This window comes from Solanum stenotomum, chromosome 3 (genome assembly GCF_019186545.1).
Source record: "Solanum stenotomum isolate F172 chromosome 3, ASM1918654v1, whole genome shotgun sequence".
Lineage (NCBI taxonomy): Eukaryota > Viridiplantae > Streptophyta > Magnoliopsida > Solanales > Solanaceae > Solanum > Solanum stenotomum.
In genome coordinates, this window is record NC_064284.1 from 19979372 (window position 1) to 19987537 (window position 8166).

General features: G+C 34.4%; 1 long non-coding RNA gene across 2 annotated transcripts in view; it reads left to right on the forward strand.

Annotated features, from left to right (window-relative positions):
- Nucleotides 1-4695: 4695 nt before the first annotated feature.
- The window catches only part of LOC125860143 (uncharacterized), a 5340-nt gene continuing 1869 nt past the window's right edge, over nt 4696-8166 (forward strand). Inside the window, exons 1-3 of one of the 2 annotated variants that reach the window (XR_007445813.1) lie at nt 4696-4775; nt 4850-4928; nt 6548-6758. This is a non-coding gene — a long non-coding RNA (uncharacterized LOC125860143). The other variant, XR_007445814.1, reaches the window with a different exon arrangement.

Below are 8166 nucleotides of genomic sequence, written 5' to 3' on the forward strand. Positions count from 1 at the left end.
ACATAAAATCAAGAAAATAAATAAAATAATTAAAATGATTTGAGGGATATTTTTGTCTTTACATAGACTTATCCATGGTATTATATCCAATGTATTACTAATACCTCCAATGGAAGGTATTCGTAATACACCCTATAGGAGGTATAACTAATCCATGGATTAGTTATACATAGACCCAAATTCCTACCAAATATAGTACTAAATAATACCATAAATAATACATGGATTATTTATTTTAATGCGGCCTACTGAACGACCCCTAAAAGTAATTTCCTCAAATGGATGGGCTTTGGATCAATCCTTTCAAAGGTATGATAAATAAGAACAAACAGAAACTATAGCTTAAGAATCATTAAACCAACAAATTCACATGTACACCAAGTATTGGAAAGTGAATAAGTCCTAGCTTCAAGTATTGCAAAAGGGTTTTTTCACATGATAAAGAAAACACGAGTGAGTCACCAATCAAAGCTGATTAAAAACAACATAGCAAAACATAGTCATATTGTTGGAAAGATGGACAACGAAAGTTATAAACTAAGAGATATGGTTTCAACTGTGAGGCAAGAGAGAGATTATAGGAACCTTTTATGAGCCTCAGCTCCTTGCACAACATAATGAAGTCACCCCATTTCATGTGAAACCTTCTTATATACCGGAGAATCTATTTAGTAGTGAACATAGACATCCCCAGGGCACCGTGCCTTGAGGACCCCCGCCCTGCCCCGAGGCACTGTGCCTCGACGCCTCCCACCCTGCCCCGAGGCACCGTGCCTCGAGGCCCCCCGCCCCGCTCTACCCCAAGGCACTGTGCCTTGAGGCCCCCGCCCTGCCCTAGCCCGAGACACCGTGCCTCGAGGCCCCCAACCCCGTCCTACTCCGAGGCATCGTGCCTTGAGACCACCCGCCTTGCCCTACCCCGAGGCACCGTGCCTCAAGGCCCCCCACCCCCGCTCGGCCCGAGGCACTGTGGCTTGAGGCCCCCCGTCCCACCCGACCCCGAGGCATCGTGCCTCGAGGCCCCCTGCCCTGCTCGGCCTAGAGGCATCGTGCCTCGAGGCCTCCTGCCCCGCCCTGCCCCTGAGGCATAGTGTGCTACTGATGTTGACTTTGGTGGCGATTTGGATGATCGAAGATCTATATCGGACTATATTTACTCTTGGTGGAATAGGTATTTCTTGGTGTAACAAAAAGCAAGGCTCAATATATTTATCAATTGCGGAGGTGGAATATAAAACATCAATTGTTATTGCTTAAGAATCAAGAATGTGTATGTCTCCAAAGACTTCCCGGAGACTTGCATTTATCTATATCAAAGCCAAAGGAAGTTTTTGGAGACGATCAAAGTTTCATCAAGCTTGCATATAATCCCATATTCCACACAAGAACTAAGCATTGAGGTGGAACATCATTTCATCCAACAAAAATTCTTGATGGAACTATTAACACTTTAGAAGTGTGATGTCAGGAAAATATTGATGATATGTTTACCAACTTACTTCCTAAAGCTTCGTTTGGGTTTCATCGTCAAGCTTGGAGTAATTTCCAAAATATTACTTTAAGGAGGAGTGTGAAAAAATTGAAGTAGATCTTTTGTAATATCATGGACTTTTTGTATCTGGTTTCACAAACTACATATGTAATTAAGATAAATGTAGCAAATAAACTTGTTTCTACATCATGCTGATTATGATTTCCCAGAAAACAGAATAAATCACGAAATTTGGCATCAAAATAGAAACTGATGGTGCTGGGATTACATCCAATGATTATATCCAAGTTTCTCTTTGGAGTCTTCTTCATAGAAAATCTCATGTTGGCTAAGATAAGTACTGTACTTTTATTTTTTGTTTGAGGGTTTGATTTTGTTTCGAATTCGAAATTGCTCAGTAATTTTATTCTGTAAAATGGACAAAGAAAGGTTTAAACAAGAAAACCACATTAAGCAAAATTTGACATGCTCATGGTGAAATGTTGATACTAAGTGTTAGCTTCGTGCTGGCACACTCTTCCGGTCTTCCCCTTGTGTGATCTTTCCATAGGATACCTAATTAGTTTATCTATGTCATGAAGCTTTGGACAATAAGGACATAGGCATAATTCAGTGTGAATATACTTGTAGTATGTGAACTCAATAGAACAAGATTGAATCCTGGTTACTGAATGAGACACTCAAACTTTTGGTGTAAAAAGCATTCTGTTTCAGAGAAAACCCATTATCCACCGAGTTTTGATCCATGTGTCATGGTTCTAGGTGTTTTCTTAGTTAACAAAAAGGAAAAAAAAGATAATCTAGTGATTATCTAAACATACAGATTTTAGAAATGGTCACTCGCGCTGTAACCTCCTACTCTACAGATTGGTTATCCTAAATGGGGAACCATTGATCATGCTAGGCAAAATTGTGAGGGGAAGGGGTGTGTGTTCACTAGACTATGCCCCCTTTCCTCCTGTCTTGCCTTTTGTTTTCCTTCTAATGTTATCATCTTGTCCTTAGTTTGTTGACCAAACGTTCAGCCTGCTTATTTGGTACTCTTAGTTGTCAGCAAGTTTGAAGCCTCTGTTTAAAGGTATCTTCATAAAAATATTGCCTAATTCCCGTTGTGCATGGTGAGGCTATACGTATATTCCCCAAGATCATTACGGAGGGTCTTAAAAGGTTTTGACAAATCCCATAAAACCAGTTGAGTGGCCCTCTCAATATTAAGAAAATAATGTGGTCATGGTGAGGATATATGTATTGTTAGTAAATTATATTTTTTAAATTAATTAGTTTATAAATAAGTTTGAGTGTCTCAAAAATTAAGAAGTTTGTTAATTAATCTCATTTAAATCCTAATCAAATTAATTCAATTTAGCTATGTTCTTAATTAAAATTAGGGCAAACCACATAAATCCCACTAGTTTATGTCTTAATTATTAAGATTCTCAATAGTTTCAAATATTAGTTCCTGTACCATATCTTATGCTTAGGATACATGAGTCTAAATCCATGAGATACATGCAGTATCTGCCGAATTTTAAAATTGAGATACAAAATTTATTTATTTAAATTAATTGGTTGGAACTGATTTCCTTAATTAGAGGAGTAATTGCGGATTTTCAAAATACATAGATAATTAATTTCATTTTATTATTCTTTGAAATAGTAAATTCATTAATATTATTAATATAAGATAAAAACATGTATATCTTGGTAGTGCAATTTGATTAATTTCAAATTATTACTCTTAAAATAATAAATTCATTAATTTGATGTATCTATATCAATATATGATGTATCCAACAAACTAAACACTTAGATACATGAGTGCTATGCAAGTACATTCATATGTATATCATAGAAGTATCTAGCATTAATTTCATGTATTTGTTATATGTATCTAGTATTAATTTTATGAATCTATTTATATATATATATATATGTAATATTAATTTCATGTATCTTTTATATGTATCTAGTACTAATTTGATGTATCAAGTATCAATTGCATATGTTATATCCAAAAACATGTATCTCGAATACATAGTAAGCATATATATCTAATTATGTGTATCTAAATATGGAATATACAAAAAGAAGAAGCATATACATATAATTATGTGTATTTAAATTTCATACGTTATATCCAAAAACATGTATATTGAATACATAATAAGCATATACATTTAATTATGTGTATCTAAATATGAAATGTAGTTGAATCACATGAATTTAGGAACAAATCACGACTGTAGAGTATCTGTCGTATCATTAATATTATCGTGTTGTTAAAAATCATGTATCCGAAATTTAATGGTGGATACATATACATGGTCAGACACCCCATTACTAAAAATACAACTCAGATCTTAATTAAGATTACTACTTATTGGATACACATGTTTCAAGGGCTATATCAAAGTAATATTGTTACTACCAAATCCATGTCACGGTAACCAAAGAAAGCCTTAGAAGAACACCAGCAAACAAAAACTCTCTACAATACTCCCTTTGATCCTTTTGCGTTGTGACATAACATAATCAAAACTAAAATTCATTCTTCCGGAGACGAACAATCAAGACCCACTATGAATTAAAGTTTTCTCTGTAGTAGTTACTTTGATTTGATCTAGTTATAAATGAACAATACAGAATAATATTTGGGTTCAGGAGAATTTGTCGGCCATGGAGATGATATCTTGAGAAGAAGAGAATAGATTATCTATTGTTGGAATGAAATTGTACGATGAAATTCCTGGATCATAAAGGAGGAGACATAATTGAGTGATAATTATAGGAGTGGAGAATTAAGAAATAGTGGTTGATTTGGACTGAAAGAGTTAATTAAGCAGATAATTAATCAATCCTAGTTTTAAGGTATGTGGGTATCTAATAATCTAATTGTATCTTCAAATAATATATTAATATATGGTATAAATTATTAAAAGTGGTAATATATGTAATTGTTTGAAAGTAAAGATAATATTAATATATATAGTAGTGATGTATGTCTAATAAGGTAGTTTATCCTTAAAATTAACCATAATTAAAATTAATGTGGCCATGTCCTAATTTAAAATCTAACCCATTTTATTGTAAATCTAAATATTTTGTTACCTTATTTTAAACTCAATTTCAGACCGAAACCATATTTTTGTTTTCACCCAAAATGACCGTTAAACCTCTTCTCTTTTTCAAAATTCCATTCTCACCCACACTCTTCTCATTGCTTTACTCTCTCTTTCTCTCTTTAAGAAGGCGATGAGGATTGTTGAATTTCTTCATCTAAATGGTGAATTTCTCAATTCCCCTCTCAATTTTACTTCTTCTTGGATAGAAATCAAGTTTTTTTTTATGTGTATGCAGCAAGACAATGGTGAAGATGACAGTGGAAAATGAGGAGAGACATTGCTATGCTTCTTGAATCTCATCCTGATGTATTCGGGTAATGTTTCCAATTTTCCTCTCACATAGGGTTTGGGGCATAGTAGATTGATTGAATAATTTATATGTTACCTTGAAATCAAACTTGTAAGAATGGGGAATTTGGTATATCAGTCATGGTCCTGTTAGTTGTTACTGCTTAGAATTCCTTTTAGCTTGAAACATACAATTTTGCGTTGCTTCAAACCCTTCTTCTTGTATATTGATGAGTTTGTGTTCAGTTCAAGAGAGACAAATTATATTTTCAAACTTTTGACAGTAGCACTTTTCTCTCTTGGTACCTTTGCTGCACGATTCCTAATTTAATTTGAATCTGTGCAACACCAACACTTCAATAATAACTTAGTTTATTGTCAATTGAAATCTTTAAATTTTTATGCTCTTCACCTAGAGAAAGATATTTGAATGGCATGATGGGTTATCCAAATATAGAATCTATACATATCACTCTCATGTTCAATGTGTCTTTATGTAGTTCCATGTTGATTTGACAGTAAAATCTTTATGTCTCAAGCATTCACCAAAGTCTGTCCATTATATTATTACCTTCTCAAGTCAAGATTTCGTCCACAATATGTTTTGTGATATCTACAAGATCATTTTGTAACTAGCTTAGCAATACAAGACTCATGAATCGTTTCATCAATATTACATTACATATTAAGGAAATATCTAGAATTTAAGACGTATGCACAAAGTTGGGAAAGGGAAGGAAAAAACATGTAGCTCAGGGGGGACAGGGGCTTGCTGGACAAATCCCAATGTGAGACCCCAGCCTTGTGCAGTCCCTCGCTTTGAGCCTGACTCTGCCAAGCACTACATGGCGGTGGTTTTTATATTTATGCCTTGTACGTATTTGGATCATTGAATCAACGATGTTGTACCAGGAGAAAACCAAAATGGACAGGAATTCAGCAGCATCTGATGTTAGATGCATTAGATGGTATATCTATCTTTATTTCTTTCCTTGTTAATTAGAGCTTCTAAATGGGCATTTACTCAAATATCTAACAGGGTGTCGAGCTCCTCTATACCACTTGTGGGACTCATATGTATGATGATGCATATGTAGTTTGAATCATTCGGTTACTTCTTAATAGTTCTTATGAGTGCGTTCTTCTTTTTTTGTACATGCAACCTGTCATTCTTCATTTGATTGGCCTGCTATCCCCTTTTCTCATTTATATGTCAGATTTCTAGCTAAGAGGCAAAAATGTGAAGGATAAGCTCTATTTCACTTGGCATCGACCACACTGCTCTCATTCAGTATTTCTAATTTCATCTTCATCTGTGCTCCTTGTGTTTTTATTATTATCATTATTTGGTTCTTTGATTGTTTTTATTAGATTAATTGGGGCTTTAAAAGTAACTGGAAGAGTTGGTGGTTCTATTGCTATTGTTCTTTCTAACCTCAGTTTTTGAAAAACTCAGAATTTCATTATTGGGATTTTGTTTGTTCTCTGTGAAATTTGAATAAAGATAGAGCTTTTTTCTTGATTTGAAGATTTTTTTGGTCCACATTTCTATCTTTCTATGTCCTGCAATTTGGGTACTTTCTGTTTGGTCATTTCCGTGTAGTTTGATTGTATGTTAAAAGTTATTGTTTGTTCTTTTGTGCAGCTTACTATATTGACACAAATCAAGGCTGCTGAATTCCTGTCCAGTTTGGGCATTCTGTTTTTATTATAAAAAAAAAAGAAACAGATTTTACTCAGTCCTTTCCTCATTCACCTCTGCTCGGTTCGTCGGAGTTTTCGGAATCCCATTTCAGTGGTGGAAGCTCTTCCTCGCTGCTCTGCTCGTCCAATTTCAGCTTGCTGCCTTCGAAAGGGTAAAATTCCCTACTAATCTTAACATTTCAGAGATAATGTTCTTTCCAGTAATGTCTTTAAGTTGTTCTCTGCTCTGTTTGTTTACTGCTTGTGTCCATTGAGAATTTCAGTTTGTATTTTAGTTAAGCATGTCTTTTAAAGTGTGTGAGTTTTATATTAAGGGCCTTAAGGTTCACTGTATTCTAGCATCTTATTGTTACGTGATGGTCGTGTTAATTAGATTTTAGTTTCATTTGTTCGATTCAATATCAGTTTCATAGCATTCTTTTACCTGATTGATGTCTCATGGTTCTTCTCAAAAGTTGAAATATTGTATCTTTGTCTAGCGAGCACCATTGTTTTGACAACTCTTTCCTTTCTAGTTTCTGTTTCAGCTAAGATTTCTTCATGCCTGTTTTGTTTCATCTTGTAGTATTTTGACTCCAGCATAATTTGGTCTCTTGAGTGACAGTATTAATGTGAAAACGGCATCGAACTTCTGGATTTATCTCGTATATAGTTATCATTCCGATGTTGCTGCCTTAGAATTGGATTTTGATTTCTGTGATTCAGCTACTGTCTATTCCTTCCCCCTTTCCTTTATTTGAAGTTGTGAAAGTGTCGAAATCTCTCTCCCTCATTCATATTTATCTGCAAAGTCTTTGCGTACCTTGTTAATTTTGTTCACCAATTTGTTCATGTTTTAAAGGATTAGTTACATAGGTTTGCTACTGTTTTTTTTTAGTGGAATAAAGCATTGTTTAGTCATTTCTTCATCGTTTGAGTCAGTCATTAGTAAGGAAGGAAAATTGTTTGAATGTGGTGGTTTAATTTACTATTAAACTAGCTTTGCCTCACTCTTTACTTCTTAAACTCAGTTTTTCTTATTCTCATTATATTATATTTTGGATTTAATGATATCGACTCCAACCTTGATAGATGCCTTAATTCATGTGCTTTATTTTATCCCTCCGATTGTTGACATTTCTAATTTGAAAGAATGTTGCCTTCTTTACTGCTTGCTTTCTGTCTTGCCTTAGGAGGTTCAAGTTTGTTTAATTCTAAGCTTACCTGATTTACATGTCTCTAAGGTGGTAGTTTAGCTCCATGCTTCGTTCTTATTTATTATTCATTTCTTGTTAGAGTTTTCATTTGGTTTGATTTTAAAAGGTTTTCCAGTTTGTTTATTGCTTTAAATTTAAAGTTAGCGTATTATGCGAATTGTCTTTCCCTGTTTTAGTAAAAATAATTAAGCTTCTAGCATATCCTTTAGTTTTGGATTACTTGTTAGCATAGTCTCATTTCTCTCACTTTATATATTTTAGCATACCATTTTCCTTATTTCTTTCAGATTATATATTAACTCTCTCTTGTTTTCGTTGCATGTAATCCCCTCGAGGAACGACGGTGCCTCGGGGCGGGGGTGGG